Source organism: Stomoxys calcitrans, chromosome 3, assembly GCF_963082655.1.
Source record: "Stomoxys calcitrans chromosome 3, idStoCalc2.1, whole genome shotgun sequence".
Taxonomy (NCBI): domain Eukaryota; kingdom Metazoa; phylum Arthropoda; class Insecta; order Diptera; family Muscidae; genus Stomoxys; species Stomoxys calcitrans.
This window is the reverse complement of record NC_081554.1, coordinates 146,993,342-147,012,024: the sequence shown is the minus strand read 5'-3', so window position 1 is coordinate 147,012,024 and position 18,683 is coordinate 146,993,342. Positions and strand designations below refer to the sequence as shown.

At 39.4% G+C, this 18,683-nt stretch overlaps 1 protein-coding gene across 2 annotated transcripts in view; it reads left to right on the top strand.

Moving 5' to 3' along the window:
- LOC106091617 (uncharacterized) overlaps nucleotides 1-18,683 on the top strand; it is a 499,339-nt gene that overhangs the window by 201,863 nt on the left and 278,793 nt on the right. The gene's annotated exons all lie outside the window — the stretch shown is intronic.

Sequence of the window (18,683 nt, the reverse complement as noted above, 5' to 3'; positions counted from 1 at the left end):
AATTCCTTAAATGACTGGCGACCACACAGATAGTTCGCTACCTTTCAGGCCTGGCTGGAGAGATAAATTGGCGATGTCCTCAAATAGTTTGGCGAGAACTGTCACATGGCCACGGCAAATGTGTGTGGTGATGGCATGCAAAGCAGTTGTTGTGCTGCGAAGTCTTCGAAATCCATGCTGATGCTCGGTAAATGGAAATTCTTCAACGAGGCTCGGAACGGGTAGTCCCTCAATCGTCTTGGCCATTGTTGACAGTAGGGAGATCGGTTTGTACGAGTTCCCCGTATTTCTCCCTGCCATGCCCTTCCAGACATCGGATACTATATGAGTGTTCAAAGCAGGTTGAGGACACTAGTAAGGCACTCGACTCCAGGTTAATCCAGATTCTTCAGCATCAGTGTAGAGATTCCGTCGGGGCCCAACGCCTTGTATGATTTGGCACCACGGATGACATTCGTAACTTCGCCCACGGTAAATTGTGATGGCTGTTCTTCGGCTCGGTGACCACGGATACGACGGTGACCCCATGACGAAAAAAGGACAAAAACGTACAAATTTCTCAATGATAACATTATACTTTTATTAAATTTGTTTTTTATGTTTTGGGGAAATGTCCTACTGGATGAAATCAGCAAATCAAAATCTATTATCTAAAGAAAGTAATTTCGAAAAAATTTCGCTAAAAGTATGTTCGCCTTAAGCGTAGAGCTGGAACACTATCGAAAATCGCAACATTCGATAGTTTCGATAGTTAACAAATGTCGATAGTATCGATACAATCATTTATTTCCCATCACCTATATTTCAAACGAAAATGAGAAGAAAAATTAGGAGATCAATTCAATTGATATTTAATAAAATTGCAAATTTTGCCCATGAACATTCCGCTAAGGAACAGTGGCACACTTCTCACATATCACTAAGTGCAGTCCGATTCAAGTTTAAGTTCAATAATAAGGGGCCTCCTTTTTATGGCCGAATCCGAACGGCGTGCCGCAATGCGACACTTCTTTGGAGGTAAGTTTTACATGGCATAGTACCTCACAAATGTTGACAGCATTAGGAGGGGAAAACCACCGCTGAAAATTTTTTTCTGATGATCTCGCCTGGACTCGAACCCAGGCGTTCAGCATCATAGGCGGACATGTTAAGCTCTGCGCTACGGTGGCCTCCATACATATATCGATAGTGCCATCGATATTTTGCCAGCTGTACTTGAGAGTGCAAATATTAGTATGATTTGAATTTCTGTTCGAAGTAATCTTACGCTATAAGACGGCAACTCTGTTTACCACAGCAATATTGCTGACTCATATATAATGTGTACAGCAGGCACCCGGCGAAGGAGGCTTGCATGTTGTCCTGTCGGATCATCAGCAACAATTTTAACAATTACTTCGAACGTAGGCTGCTCCAACAAGCACCATGTCAGCCGTCCGTGGTGGAGCGAAAAAATCAGTCAATATTTATAAGGAACCAACACGAGGTTGCTGCATCATCAGTGGCGGGCAGGGTCATGTGGTCTGAAGCTAGCTTAAATGAATGAGTGAATGAACGCCGTGATTTTTCGTTGCTGAAACCCTTTATTGAATGGCACACTCGGCCTCGTGACTCTCCCGTATTTGCTGCGACCTCTCACGCTTCTTGGATTTTTTCCAATGATTGTAATCTGTAGGTGATTTATAACCTTATTACAGGCAATATGTACAAATTGTCTACTAAAGCATCAGCGCCATCAGCACAACACCCTTCTCTGTGAATGCGAAATACAAAAAAAAAATACACGCAACAAATCCCTGCTCTTTGCGCCCTTGTCCTTTTTGCCAATTGGGCAGTGGTTGGAGACAAACACCAAAAAACTTTGTCATGTTTGCTATGGTTTACTGCCGCCGCATCTACATACCTCGCTCTTAGGCCAGGCAAATCGGGGTACAAACATGCCTGACATCGAAATAATGCTAGCTGCCGGTTATGTCTCGTTATACGCTGCCCACGTGAACCGTGAAGTGTTTTATTGCAGTTTTACTTAGATGGGGTGGGGTTGTGGGGGAGTGGGCGTTTTGCCCACAAATTATTGCCTGCCACATTGTCCTTTTTACTCTTCAGGCTTTGGCTTTGGCATGGCATACGGAAAAAGTGTCAATGCATCCAAAAGTCCGCCTGTGAAGCGTTCCATTGCCTTTCGGTGGTCTGTTGTGGCTATCTAAAGCCGAGATTGCCAATAAACGTTACCCTGTTGGCTTACTAGAAAACGAGAACATAGTGTGTGTGGCAGACACTTGAAGTGTAACATGTGGCAAAGTGTCTCACATGTTGGAAAGGCATTTGAGCTGTTCAACGCATTTGTAGCTAGCAAGGCAAAGTTCGGATAAGGAATAAACCAGTATGACCTATATGTTTGCATTAAACTAGATATCGCTACTGAACATGTAGCCCATATACCTCTAAAGAGTGGTAATAAATTCGCTCAATCAATTTTGTATACGATTTGGCTAAAATTTGGTGTGTTTGCTCCCTGTAGCTTACATATTCAAGATATTTGGCCAATTGAAATTAGAAGATATCGATTAAGAAATAGCTTCTCTTTTATTTTCGTATGGTTTGGACACTTTTCCAACGATATTCACGAAAGCACCCTGAGTAAGAGTGGTGTTAAGGCACCTGTATGAGTAAGGATGTTCATTATAACAAATTTAAGAAAGTCAGGTAAGGATGAACTCCTGTCGAAAGCAGACGATGATGCTTACGCAACAGTGGTGTAGAATTAGACCAAATATTTTTCTTTTTCTGTCGCTAAGCACTGACCATTTAGTAGCAGCCCGCTTTGAGAATAACATATCACACTACCATCTGGAGATGCCGTCTTCAAGGCTAAAGGTGCTGGTGGAACCCGCTGGTACAATGGAAAAAGATCCTTATTGTGGACAAAGGCGGATGTCTATTACCATTATTATCTGCATTGAGGATATGGGATAGTTCATATGGTAATGACATGAGTGAGCTACATCTCACAAATATTATAACTTACATAACTGTCTCTTAAACACAATTTTTTACGGCACTACTAGAGACACACTTCAGGAAGTTCTATGTACTTCGGCGAAATGAGCAGCCATAAGTGGAGTTAATGCATCTAAGACGAAACTGGTCCTTTTCACAGGAGATACAAGTTACCCATGGTGGCACCTGTCTACTTTATAATCTGTCAATTACTGCACAATAACCTGACTTTGGCGATCATATTTACATTGTTTTACACTGTAATACAATGTATTAACAATACTCAATCTATACAAGAGTATTCACATTTTGAAATTCCTTATACAAAGACAATGTGGGGAGTCTTAAGATTCATAAGGTAGTGGTACATAATACACGGACTGGCCAAACTAAGCAACTATTTTCTATTTTGTTTTCATGTAAATTTGAATTGCCTATCTTGATCATCGATCTAACTATTCAAATGCAATTACAAGCCCATCAACATTGTCAACATTTGCATAATGAGACAAATTGAAGACGAACATAACAATTGGTGTTTATTTGCAAACAAACGAAATCAATTAAGAATATAGTATCCTTAGCCAAATTTTCCCATGAACATTCCATTATGGAATAGGGCAGACTTCTCACATACTAATGAGTATAGTCTGATTCAAGTTTAAGCTCAATGATGAGGGGCCACCTTTTTATAGCCGAGTCCGATCGGCATGCGGCAGTGCAACACCTTTTTTGGGAGAAGTTATTGCATGGCTTCTATGTAGGGCTCCTTGTATGTCGCCAGCATTAGAAAGGGATAACCAGCGCTGAAAAATTTGTACTGACATTTAAATTGATTACTTATTTGTATACCCGCCACCATAGGATAGGGCATACATTCATTTAGTCATTCAGTATATAACACATCGAAATATCCATTTCCGACCATATATAGTATATGTATTTCTGATCGTAGGAAAATTTTAAGACAATTTAACGATGCCCATATAGCTGTCCGTCCGTGTGTCTGTCGTCGTTATCACGCTACAGTCTTTAAAAATGTAGATATTGAGTTGAAATTTTGTACAGACTCGTATTTCTTCCATATGCAAAATGAGTTCTTGAATGTGCCATATCAGACCTTATTCCCGTAAAAGCCAAATTTTTGGCCGATTTAACTGAAATTTGAAACAGAAAGTTGTACTAGGGCCCCCGATATTTAAACCGAATACGGCCCATATCGAACGATATTAACATGAAGCTGCCATATAGACCGATTAACTAGTTTAGGGCCTTAAGCCCATAACAGGGGCATTTCAGATTGGATAAAATATGGTTTAGATCGGTATATATTCAGATATAGCTGCCATATAGAGCGATCTGCCGATGAAGGGTCTTGAGCCCATAGAAGCTGCATTTATAACCCGATTTTGTTAAAACTTGGAAGAGTGAGTTGTTTTAAGCCTCCCGCTTAAAACAACTCACTCTTCCCACTTTAACATGGTCCAGATCAGACAATATTTAGAATTAGCTATCATATTTGGCTGAAATTTTAAACATTGAGTTGATGGGCTTAACGATGCTTTTGTTAATGTCCAACAGATCCCAGTTGATCTCAATTTCTATGGCTTCAATGTCTCCCCCTCTCTCGATGACGACTCTGGTTTTGGCTTCAGCTGTATTGGTTCCACCGATGTCCTTGAGTGCGTCGCGACTGTAAAGTCTAACGCTGTCGGATCTGATGGCATTGATCCTAGATTTGTAAGACTCTTGCTCCCCCTTATTATTCCTCATGTATCCTATGTTTTCAATAGGATTTTGACCACGAGTTACTTTCCATTAGCGTGGAAACATGCCAAAGTCATCCCACTGCCTAAAAATTCCAAGGAATATAGACCAATTGCGATTCTTTGTTACTTGTCAAAGGTCTTTGAGAAATTGTTGTATTTGCAAGATAAATTTCCTTGTTCTTCTTGACCATTCTAAGGCATTTGACACTGTGGATCATTCCTTGTTATGTGATAAGATGAGACATCTTTACAATTTTTCCTCTACGTCCGTTCGTCTTATTTTGTCGTACCTATCACACCGCACTCAGTCCGTCAGTTATAAGTCTTCTCTATCGGCACCTCTGCTTGTTTCAAAAGGTGTTCCTCAGGGATCAATTCTGGGTCCTCTTCTCTTTTCATTGTACAGTAACGACTTGGCGGGTCAATTGTCTTATTGTGAGGTACATATGTACGCTGACGATGTACAAATATATATCGGCAGTCCGAGGGATGAGATTGCTGAAAACATACGTCTGCTTAATCATGATCTGTCAAGAGTCAGCACGTGGGCGAAAGCCAATGGCCTGTGTCTCAACCCTGTAAAGTCCAAGTGTGTGGTTATCAGAAACAGGCTGTCTCGTTTTTCATGTGATGTCGGTATATTCATTAACGACTCTAGATTGGAAATCGTTCCTCATGCAAAGAACTTGGGCGTTGTTATTAACAGCACTCTGACTTGGAGTAATCATATCGACTCTGTCGTTGGTCAGGGATATTCAAAATTGCGTGCTCTCTGGGCCACTCAGTCGGTTACTCCGCTGCGGGTTAGGTCTCTCTTGGCAAAGACTTATCTTGTTCCTAGCATTCTCTACGGCTGTGAGTTGTTTGCTAATTGCGACTCGGTAAGTAGACGTAAGCTAAACACCTTTTTTAATAGCGTTACTCGTTATGTATTTGGCTTGAGACGGCGCGATTCCATCTTTGAATACTGTTTATCTCTGTATGGCGTCTCCTTACAGCACTTGTTGTTCCTAAGATCGCTTACTTTCCTGCATAAACTGATCTACACGCAGGCACCACAATATCTGTATGGATTTATTGATTTCGCCAGATCTACTAGAGGTAAAAAAATCATTCCCAAAATGTATCGGAGACTTGTTTCTGAATGGCATATGTTCATATTCGCTGTACGTCTCTGGAATTCTCTTCCTAACGATCTGCAATTACTCAGTAATTCGGCAACATTTAAAACCAGACTTTGGAAACATTTTACTGCATTAAGTTGATGAATGTTAAGACTCATTTATATATTTATTTTATTCTTCTATACTTACCTTAATTTCTTTTTTTTTTCGGATCAACTAAGTCTACTAATTCCTCTTTAATTGATAAATTCACTTTTGTTTTTTTTTCTTTTAAATTCAAATCTACAATGCCACAATTGTTAGTTTTTTCCGTAAGTTATTCATTCAAAATCTGTGATGTATTGTATAGCTATAGATTCTTAGTTTTAAGTGTTTACTATGTACAATTGTTGGAGATATTACCCGCACTTTAATTATAAGAATTTTATATTCTTGTTGTGCGGGTGTAAATAAATAAATTACAAATTACAAATTAAAGCCCCTCGATATCCGACTCATATATGGTTCAAATAGGTCTTTATTCAGATATAGCTAGCACATAGACCTATCTGCCAATTAAAAGCGGATATGTTGCCCGATTTCGATGAAACTGTGACTTGTATAAAAGTTCTCGGAACCTGATTCAAATATAATCCAGACCAGATGATTAATTTATCCATGTTGGTGGGTAACACGACTTTCTAGTTAAATTTTCTTTTTATATGTGGATAAAAAACATTTCCATTTATTCATTTTTTAACTATGTTTGCATGGAGAGTGGGAGGTCTTTATTCAGATATAGCTAGCACATAGACCTATCTGCCAATTAAGGGTCTACAACCCATAAAAGCTGCATTTATTACCCGAAGAGTGATTTCTATTAAGCCATCCGTCATCCGACCAGCACATGGTCTATATATATAGATTCAGCTGCCATATAGACCGATCTTCTTATTTAAGGTCTAAATCTCATAAAAAGCGGATATGTTGCCCGATTTCGATGAAACTGTGACTTGTAAAAAAGTTCTCGGAACCTGATTCAAATATAATCCAGACCAGATGATTAATTTATCCATGGTGGTGGGTAACACGACTTTCTAGTTAAATTTTCTTTTTATATGTGGATAAAAAACATTTCCATTTATTCATTTTTTAACTATGTTTGCATGGAGAGTGGGAGCAGAGAGAGCAGAGACATCGGCGGGCATATTGAGGTTTTTGATGAAAACCCATTTTCCATAGGATACGACGGGACTCACGGAGCTACCGGAATCTTCAAATAATGATGTTGATAGAAGGTTTATAATTACGGAATTCATGATGGAATATTTCCGGAGCTACTACGGAAGGAGGCAGACTATCTGGCGCCCCACCTGGCTAATATTTTCACATCGTCCCTGTGACTTGCATATACTCCGAAATCCTGGCAGGAGGCAAGTGTGGTATTTATACCCAAGCCCAGCAAGGCAAGCTATGCGACATCAAAGGCCTACAGATCTATAACCTTACGTCCTTTCTACTCAAAACCATGTAATATATTGTGGACACCATGATAAAGAGTGGGACATCCAGCGAATTACTCAAATACAAACAGCAAACCTATGTCAAGGGAAGGTCGGTGGAGACTGCCCTTCACGAGGTCATGCACAAAATAGAAGAATCCTTCGTTGACAAAACGTACACACTGGCGGAATGCAGGGGGCTTTTAACAATCTGCGGGCTGACACACTGATTCAATCCTTAGACCAGTACAGGGTGGACCCGGTCCTTTGAGACTGGATAAACCATATGCTAAGGAACAGGTGGATAAATTGTATGTCCCATATATCCCATGCTCCTTAGGTGGAAAACGTCTGTGTTCTAGAGGGTCCAGGGGATATGGGAATTCTGTTTTCATATCAAAGAGTACAGTCCGTTTCATTGTACTCTGGTGTAAAATTTCAAAGTTCTAGATGGTTCGGGGGAAAAAGGGATTCTTTCTACAACCACCACTGTGGTATAAGGCATTATAACTTTGTGCATTTGTTTGGAAAGTTAAGAAGGAGACGAGGTAGAAGTATACCGATTGGCTTAGTATTACTTCCTGATTCGATTTAGCTATGTCTGTCCATGCATTCATGTTACAGGTTGTAGAATTAAGCCAAGAATAAAGAGGGGCCAAGGGGTTTACAAAGGGTCTCATTGCTTCAATTTTCAAGGAAATGAGCGTAAATTCTGATATTGACTGTGACTGCAGGAACGAGTGTTAAGGCATATCTTCCGAACATCTTAAACTCTGGATAGGAAATGCGTGCGTTCAATGCCTTCAATCGAAAAACTGGGCTATGTGGCAGCTGCATACAAATATGGTAAAATCTTGTGTATGCTCGTTGTAACGGCGAAAATATGAAGTAAATGCGCAATACTGGGCTCATACACTTTAATCAGGGCAAAAATACTCAAGATTTCTTATCTTGTGATCGATATAAAGGGTGCTATACCAAGTAGAAGCCATCTTTGAACTTAAGGCTGTAGAGTGATTTCAAGGCTGTATAGTGAATCGAGAGATCAGTCTCTATGGCAGCTATATTTAAAACTGGACCTATGTGGGCCAAATTGAAGTAGGACGTCGAAGAGCCTAACACAACTCACTGTCTCAAACCTACTGTCTTTTTACTATCTATAGAAAAATAAACCTATCTGAACCATATACGACACGGATGTCGAAAAGCCTAACATAAGTCACTGTGTCAAATTTCAGTGAAATCGGATTATAAATGCGCCGTTTATGGGGCCAAGACTTTAAATCGAGATATCGGTCTACATGGCAGCTATATCCAAATCTGGACCGATTTGGGCCAAGTTGCAGAAAAATGTTGAAGAGCCTAACATAACTCACTGTCCCAAACTAGGGCGAAATCAGACAATAAATGCGCCTTTTAAGGGCCCAAAACCTTAAATCGGGAGATCGGTCTATATGGCAGCTATATCCAAATCTGGACCGATCAGGGCCAAATTAAAGAAAGATGTGGAAGGGCCTAAGGCAACTCACTGTCCTAAATTTCAGCAAAATCCGATAATAAATGTGGCTTTTATGCCTATATGGCATCTATATCCAAATCTGAACCGATCTGGGCCAAATTGACAAAGGATGTCGAAGGGCCCAAATTTTGGTCAAATCGGATAATAAATGTGGCTTTTATGGGCCTAAGACCCTAAATCTGATCGGTTTATATGGGGGCTATATCAAGATATAGTCCGATATAGCCCATCTTCGAACTTAACCTGCTTATGGACAAAAAAAAGAATCCGTGCAATATGGCAGCTATATCTAAATCTGGACCGATCTAGGTCAAATTGACGAAGCATGTCGAAGGGCCTAACATAACTCACTTTCCAAATTTCAGCAAAATTGAATAATAAATGTGGCTTTTATGGGCCTAAGACCCTAAAACGGCCGTTCGGTCTATATGGGGGATATATCAAAACATGGACCGATTTGGCCCATTTACAATCCCAACCGACCTATACTAATAAGAAGTATTTGTGCAAAATTTCAAGCAGCTAGCTTTAGTCCTTCAAAAGTTAGCGTGCTTTCGACAGACAGACGGACGGACGGACATGGCTAGTTCGACTTAAAATTTCACGACGATCACGAATATATATATTGTACTTTATGGGGCCTTCGACGCATATTTCGAGGCGTTACAAACGTTTTTGTACCCTCCACATCCTATGGTGGAGGGTACAAAAACTATACAATTTAGAACTTCTGTGGCAGAAAAAATACTTAGCAAGTGATCCGTCTGCTGTACTGGCCAAAAAACGAGACCGGAGAGGAGAACATTCACTTCCATTAAACCATCTGCCCTTCTAATCTCGACTTTGTTGCTTTATTCAATAATTTTTATACCCTCCACCATAGGATGGAGGTATACTAATTTCGTCATTATGTTTGTAACACCTCTAAATATACGTCTAAGACCCCATAAAGTATATATATCCTTGATCGTCGTGACATTTTAAGTCGAACTAGCCATGTCCGTCCCTCTGTCTGTCGAAAGCACGATAACTTTCGCAGGAATAAAGATAGCCGCTTTAAATTTTCGCAAAAATACATCTTATTGGTGTGGGTCGGTTGGGATTGTAAATGGGCCAAATCGGTCCATGTTTTGATTTAGCTTCCATATAAACCGATCTTGGGTCTTGACTTCTTGAGCTTTTAGAAGGCGGAATTCTTATCTAATTTGATTGAAATTTTGCAAATAGTGTTTTTATATCACTTCCTACAACTGTATGAAGTATGGTCCAAATCTGTCCATAACCTGATATAGCTGCCATATAAACCGATCTTGGATCTTGACTTCATGAGCCTCTAGAGTGCGCAATTCTCATCCAATTAGAATGAAATTTTGCACGTAGTGTTTTGATATCACTTCCAACAACTGTGCGAAGTATGGTTCAAATCGGTCCATATCCTGATATAGCTGCTATATAAACCGATCTTGGGTCTTGATTTCTTGAGCGTCTAGAGGGCGCAATTCTCATCTAATTTGGCTGTAATTTTGCACGTGGTGTTTTGGCATCACTTCCAACATTTATGCGAAGTATGCTCCAAATCGTTTCATACCCTGATATAGCTGCCATATAAACCGATTTGGGATCTAGTGTTCTTGAGCCTTTAGAGAGCGCAATTCTCATCCGATTTGGCATAGATAATAGCTAAAAATCACCCTTTACTACTTTAAATACAAAGAACCTTTGTCGAAATTAAGTCAGACTTTAATTTTGCATACCTATTGCTATATCGAATAGAACCTTGTAAAATTTTCTTATGATAAGACTGAGATTGTGGCTACTACAGTGTTAAAAAGCCTTATCGGATGAAAGATATATATGGGAGCTGTATCTAAATCTGGACCGATTTGGACGATATTAGCACACGTAATAGGACGTCAAACAAAACACCTCATGCTAAATTTTGTAAAGATCGGGCAGTAATTGTGGCTTCTACTGCCTCAAAAGCCATATCGAATGAAATATATATATGGCAGCTATATCTAAATCTAGACCGATTTTTATTAATTTTTTATTAGACCGATGAGATTAATATAACCCCAATAATACAAAAATATAAAATGACCAACAGATTTACTTGATTTTACACCCACCACCATAGGATGGGGGTATACTAATCTAGTCATTCCGTTTGTAACACCTCGAAATTTTGCCTAAGACCCCGTAGAATATATATATATATATATATATTCTTGATCGTCTCGACGTTCTGAGTCGAACTAGCCATGTCCGTCCGTCCGTCTGTCGAAATCACGATAGTGGTCGAACGCGTAAAGATAGCCGCTTGATATTCATACTTATTATTGATGTAGGTCGTAGGGGATTGCAGATCGCCCATATCGGTCCACATTTAGATATAGATCCCATATAAACTGTTCTCCCATTAGATTTCTTTAGCCCCCGGAAGCCTCAGTTTTCATCCAATTTGACTGAAATTTTGCAGGGGCTCAAGAAGTTAAATGGAAAGATTGGTTTATCTGGGAGCTATATCCAAATCTGAAACGATATGGCCCATTTGCAATCCCCAACGACCTACACCAAAAAATAAGCATCTGTGCAAAATTTCTTTACGCGTTCGACCGCTATTATGATTTCGACGGACGGACGGACTTGGCTAGATCGACTCAGGATGTCGAGACGATGGAGAATATATATGATTTTTGGCGTACTAGATCAATATTTCGAGGTGTTACAAACCGAATGACTGGATTAGAATACCCCCATCCAATGGCGGTGGGTATAAAAATAGTTGTTTTTGCTAGAATTTCGGAAATTTGCATTGACAAATATCGTTCTGCGTGGTAACACTGTAGTTATATTTTTTTTCAACAAGAACATCTTAAATAAGCTGATTCTGGCATTTAATTTTCCTGAAAGATGCCTCCCAAATTCAATGACTTCAACGACAGAAAGGCAAACCTTCAAAACATAGATCTTTTCAACGGCTAATATCACAGATGCCAACTATAATTGCGTCTCATTTGCATTGTATGCTGAGAGTAGTGTGTGTGTGTGTGTGTGTACGTGTCTTTGGCTTCCTGACTGAAAAGCTATATGAGCATGGCTTGACAGCGCTCCCTTTGATGTTGAAACAATTGCTCGCATACCTATGTTGATGCGACCAATGAGGCAATGTGGAGGAAAAGAATGTTGCTACCATCAAGGTTCTTTTATGTTGGTCGGTCTAATTATGGTAACTTAACGGCAACCCGCCTACTTTTCGAGATGTTCATTTCGTCTTCCTTTTTCTGCTCACTTCGGCGTTTGCTCTGTAGCCCAGCGATTGTGAAAAGGGAAACGCATGCCATATAAATAGGCTCGCCCCTTTAAATTGTCTTCGGTGGGAGTTGTCTACATTAAGTACTTGTAAATTTTTATGTGAAGTGATAATTTATGGTTAAATACTTTGGTGCGTTGCCAAACATTTGTAATTAAATTCTTTTGTACTTTCACTCGCCAGAAAAAAACGGTTTCGTTCCAATGAATTTAATTCTAATTAATTATTTATTTTTCTTTACTCTGCAGAATACGCACCCCCTTCAGTTTGAATTTTTTTTATGCTTCCTGTAGTACAAACCAAAAAAAGATTTCCTTTGAAATTTGTGCTTCATTAAGCAACAATTTTCACCATTTAATACCCGCGAAAATTTGCTGACAAATTTTGTGGTGTTAATTTATGAACCATAGCCAAAGTTCCACCAAACAAGCAAAGACAAACACAAAAGGAAGAAATATTGCAGAATTCTTGAATGTGGGTTTAAGAAGGGGTTCTTTGGAATAAATTGAGAAAATCAATACAAGTCGTTCCGTATACCAAATGGTTTGGTAAAGCTTTTTCAAATAATGGACATTTATTGAGAATACAAGAATGAATGGTTCAGCATCAAAAATTAATTCAAATTATTAGCAAGTAAAATCGTGCTAAGTTCGGTTCGGCCGAAACTTGGTTACCCCACCACCATAGATTCTGTTAAACATGTTTCCCTTTAAATTAGTTTCCAAATTAATTATTTGGTAAAAATCAAATCGGGTTTTGATGGTCTCTAGACGTCATATCGGCGAATCGGTTAAAATGGGCCTGTATCCATTTTTTAATATATCGGGGTAGGATTCGTTGTGAGTATTGGAGGACACAAGTGAACTCCATGTACTAAATTTCAAAACGGCAATAACTAATGGTCTAAACAGAATGACAAGCGTCACATTAAAAAATGCAACTCTGTAAACATATGTCAAACAAGCAGCAAAAACACTTCCAATGTGTGGCAGTATAGGAATAGCGCTCGCTTTTAAGCATAAACGTCGCGTTGCTTTTGTGGAATTTGTGCGCACAGTTGTTTTTTTGCAACGTGACGTTCAAAATCAAAGGTCAACGCTCATTCTGTTTCGGTCTTAAGGCTTCAAAGAGCTTAAGAAGACAAACCCGCAGTCACACTCACGCACGACATTTTTATGTCGACTCACGTTGACATACGCTCATGCACTCGCGAAACATTCACGACTCACAAGACAACTACGACTCACGTGGCACTCACGACGCACAAGAATTCACTGTCTGGTATCGGGGTCGATACAAAATTATTGTCGACCAAGGGTGCACACATGGATACCAAGGATTCCCTCAGATCTTGAATCCATACTTGGGACACTCAGGGACTATAATCCCTATCTGTCAACCACCGACTGGAAGATTGGTGGATTGGATGAGGCTGACAGCGACAGGAGATATGCAGTATTCATACTAAACTCCAGCTGCCTTGCAGACCTCAACAGGTCTGAAGGACTTTCATCCTACAGATTCAGCAAGTTGAAACTGAAGGTTCATAGAAGCGGTGGGGTTAAGGAATCAGAAGGCGAATCAGCAGTTGTTGCTAAACACGTGTCTGAGGAACTATAGACCACATTTCTAAAGTAGGACGGATTGCAGGAAACTGAAAATCCCCCTACCACTGTCAAAAGAGTAGGCGAAGACATCGATACGGGACCCTACAAGTCCTGTGCGGAGTCCGTTAACCGGTTGGATGGCTCAATGTGCGCGACAACGGGGAAGAGTGGCATTCAAAAGGTATTGGGTTGCCCTAAAAGTAATTGCGGATTTTTCATATAGTCGGCGTTGACAAATTTTTTCATAGCTTGTGACTCTGTAATTGCATTCTCTCTTCTGTCAGTTATCAGCTGTTACTTTTAGCTTGCTTTAGAAAAAAAGTGTAAAAAAAGTATATTTGATTAAACTTCATTCTAAGATTTATTAAAAATGCACGTACTTTCTTTTAAAAAATCCGCAATTACTTTTTGGGCAACCCAATACTTCAACATCAGCAGTTAGTGGATTATCTAAGGTGGAATCATCCACATCGCAAGTTTCCAGTATCCTCAGGAAGAGTCTTTCCACTGCTTTCTCAAGTACCTCTGGATGTGTAAGAAAACTTATCATGACAAGATCAAACGAATCATGTGAGGATGAACTCTTGGCTTACTTAAAAAACGAGGCTAGCGCAACAGTGGTGAAAATTCCCAATCCTGACTATGGTCCGGTTTCTGCAGATAAATCTCCACCATTGCAAAAAAACCCTGTTGTCATATTAACGAACAGCGTTCGTTGACTTGCACTCATTAATACAACGAGCTTGTTGACTTGCATTGGTTAACACAACGAAAATTTACATTTATGCAATGAAAATTTTCATTAATATAATGAATTCAATAATTTTTCTGAATTTCGTCAATCGATGTACCTATTACAGTTTTTATACCCACCACCGAAGGATATTAATTTTGTTATTCCGTTTGCAACACATCTAAATATTCACTTCCGACCCTATAAAGTATATATATTCTTGATCAGTTTGAAGATGGGCTATATCGGACTATATCTTGATATAGCCCCCATATAGACCGATCCTCCGATTTAGGGTATAAGGTCCATAAAAGCTACATTTATTATCCGATTTTGCTGAAATTTGAAACAGTGAGTGTTAGGCCCTTCAAAATCCTTCTTTAATTTGGCGCAGATCGGTCCAGATTTGGATAAAGCTGCCATATAGACCGATCTCTCCATTTAAGGTTTCGGGCCCATAAAAAGGGCGTTTATTGTCCGATGTCGCCGAAATTTGGGACAGTGAGTTAAGTTAGGCCCCTCGACATACTTCTGCAATATGGCTAAGATCGGTCCAGATTTGGATATAGCTGTCATATAGACCGATCTCTCGATTTATTGTCCGATGTCGTCGAAATTTGGGACAGTAAGTTGTGTTCGGCTTTTCGATATCCTTCTTCAATTTGGCCCTATAGACCGATCTCTCGATTTAAAGTCTTGACCCCAACTTTAGTCTGAATTGGCCGACATTTTGCACATAGTGTTCCGCTATGACTTACAACAACTATGTCAAGTACCGTCCAAATTGGTCAAGAAGCTGATATAGCTCCTATGTAAACCGATCTCCCGATTTAATTTCTTGACCCCCTGGAAGCCACAACTTTCATCCGATTTAGCTTTAATTTTGCACAAAGTGTTCGGTTATGAATTCCAACAACTGTGCCAAATAGAGCCCATATAAACCGATCTCCCGATTTGACTTCTTGAGCCCCTGGAAGCCGCCATTTTTATCCGATTTGGCACATAGTACTCTCTTATGACTCTTAACAACTGTGCTAAGTACGGTTAGAATCGGTCTATAACCAGATGTAGCTCCCATATTTTAGCAGAATCCATGGTGGTGGTTTTCCAAGATTCGGCCCGGCCGAACTTAGCACACTTTTACCTATTAATAGTTAAATGGAATTAATATTTAATATTTAAATGGAATCATTCGTGAGACAGGAAATCATTTTTGAGAAAAAAGTCAGCACCCTAATATATACTTAATAGGATCGCGATCGTGCTGACCATATTTGTATGCAGTTGGCACATAGCCCTGTGGCAATGCCAGATTCTAGGCATTGAACGCCGATTTTTTAATAATTAACTTGGTATAACTATGTTTGAAAAACCTACCAAAAATTGAGGTCAGCCTACCAACCTACCGAAAGAATAACAAGTAAAAGCGTGCTAAGTTCAGCCGGGCCGAATCTTATATACCCTCCACCATGGTGCGCATTTGTCGAGTTCTTTTCCCCACATCTCTTCTTGGGCAAAAAGTGATATAAGAAAAGATTTACTCTGCTATTAGAGCGATATCAAGATATTATCCGGGTTAGACCACAATTAAATTATATGTTGGAGACCTGTGTAGAATGACAGCCAATTCGAGTAAGAATTGCGCCCTTTGGGGGCTCAAGAAGTAAAATAGAGAGACCGATTTATATGGGAGCTGTATCGGGCTATAAACAGATTCAGACCATAAAAAACACGTATGTTGATGGTCAAGAGAGGATCCATCATACAAAATTTCAGGCAAATCGGATAATAATTGCGACTTCTAGAGGCTCAAGAAGTCATGATCCCAGATCGGTTTATATGACAGCTATATCAGGTTATGAACCGATTTAAACCTTATTTGACACAGTTGTTGAAAGTACGAATAAAATACGTCATGCAAAATTTCAGCCAAATCAGATAGGAATTGCGCCCTCTAGAAGCTCAAGAAGTCAAGTCCCCATATCTGTTTATATGACAGCTATATCAGTTTAAGAACCGATTTAAGCCATACTTGGCACACTTGTTGGATATCATAAAAAAACATGTCGCGCAAAATTTCATTCCAAACGAATAAGAATTGCGCACTCTAGAGGCTCAAGAAGCCAAGGCCCAAGATCGGTTTATATGGCAGCTATATCAGGTTATAGACCGATATGAACCATACTTGGCACAGTTGTTGGATATCATAACAAAACACGTCGTGCAAAATTTCATTCCAATTGAATAAGAATTGCGCACTCTAGAGGCTCAAGAAGTCAAGACCCAAGATCGGTTTATATGGCAGCTATATCAGATTATGGACCGATTTAAACCATACTTGGCACAGTTGTTGGATATCATAACAAAACACGTCGTGCAAAATTTCATGTCAATCGGTTAAGAATTGCGCACTCTAGAGGCTCAAGAAGTCAAGACCCAAGATCGGTTTATATGGCAGCTATATCAAAACATGGACCGATATGGCCCATTTACAATACCAACCGACCTACACTAATAAGAAGTATTTGTGCAAAATTTCAAGCGGCTAGCTTTACTCCTTCGGAAGTTAGCGTGCTTTCGACAGACAGACAGACGGACGGACGGACATGGCTAGATCGACATAAAATGTCGCGACGATCAAAAATATATATACTTTATGGGGTCTCAGCCGAATATTTCGAGTAGTTACAAACAGAATGACGAAATTAGTATACCCCCCATCCTATGGTGGAGGGTATTAAAACCTACAAATTTTGATAGGAACCTACTAAAAACGGCAACACTGATCACAATAGACGAAAATGTCTAAGTTAGTCTCTTGGCAGACTGCCACATAAATCAAACGTAACCTAACCCAACCCTCAAATGGAATGAAGAAGGTGGTATACCCCATTTTATGGTGGAGTTTAAAAAATTTTGTGTACACCCAAAATACTTAGATTCATATTCTAAATTTAAGATTTATTACCTACACCACATGCGACATGCTTTTCGTTTGGTTTGTCTGTTTGCGCTTTATTTTATTTTTTTTTTTTTGGTCTTAAAATATCCGGCAACGGCGGGATATTGTCCGATTATAGACCATTTAACCGGCTCTTCGTACTAATAATTCTGATTCGCTAAGAATGTTCATCAGCGGAATTTTTCAAATGGATCATCTCAATGCAGAGAACAAATAAGTTCTTCAAAATTGTGTTTGTTTGTTGCTATTGGCATTGTTGGATAAGTTGGATTTGAATAAGGGAAGTAAGGTTTTACTTGTTTCCTATTGCGCTTGTGATTCAAGTCGTCTTTAAGATATGTGTTTTATAACCTACACTAGTTGAGTTGGTATATAAAGCACCATGATTCATTTGACAAATGTCGCCGATGAAGGTTCCTGGCGAATCAGAAATCGCGATTCGAATACACGGTCAAAGGCTTTTAAGCAAAATCACAAATTTTGTCTTACTTTTTAACGTTCTTTGCTGTGCTATTCTTTGAATAGAATGTATTGATTGACATGGTCCATAGCCGGAAAATATCCTGCAATCAAATCTAAATAGGATTTTAAGACCAAAACAGTAAGAGCGTACTAAGTTCGGCCAGGCCGCATCTTATGTACCCTCCTCCATGAATCGCATTTGTCGAGTTCTATGCGCAGTATCTCTTCTTAGGCAAACAAAGAATATTGAATACGAATATGCTATTGTGTAATATTTCAGTTCATTCGGATAAGAATTGCGCCTTGTAGGGGCTCAAGAAACAAAATCGGGAGATCGGTTTATATGGGAGCTATATCAAGCTATTGATCGATTCAGACCATACTAGACACGTATGTTGAAGGGCATGAGAGAAGCTGTTATACAAAATTTCTTCCAAATCGTATGAGAATTGCGCCTTCTAGAGGCTCAAGAAGTCAATATCCCAGATCGGTTTATAGGGCAGCAATATCAGATTATGTACCGACTTGGCAGAGTTATTGGAAGTCATAACAAAACATTACTTGCAAAATTTCAGCCAAATCGGATAAGAATAGCGCGCTCTATTGGCTGCTCAAGAAGTCAAGATCCAATATCGGTTTTTATGACAGCTATACCAGATTATGAACCGATTTGAATCATACTTAATACAGTTATTGGAAAAGACACCAAGAAA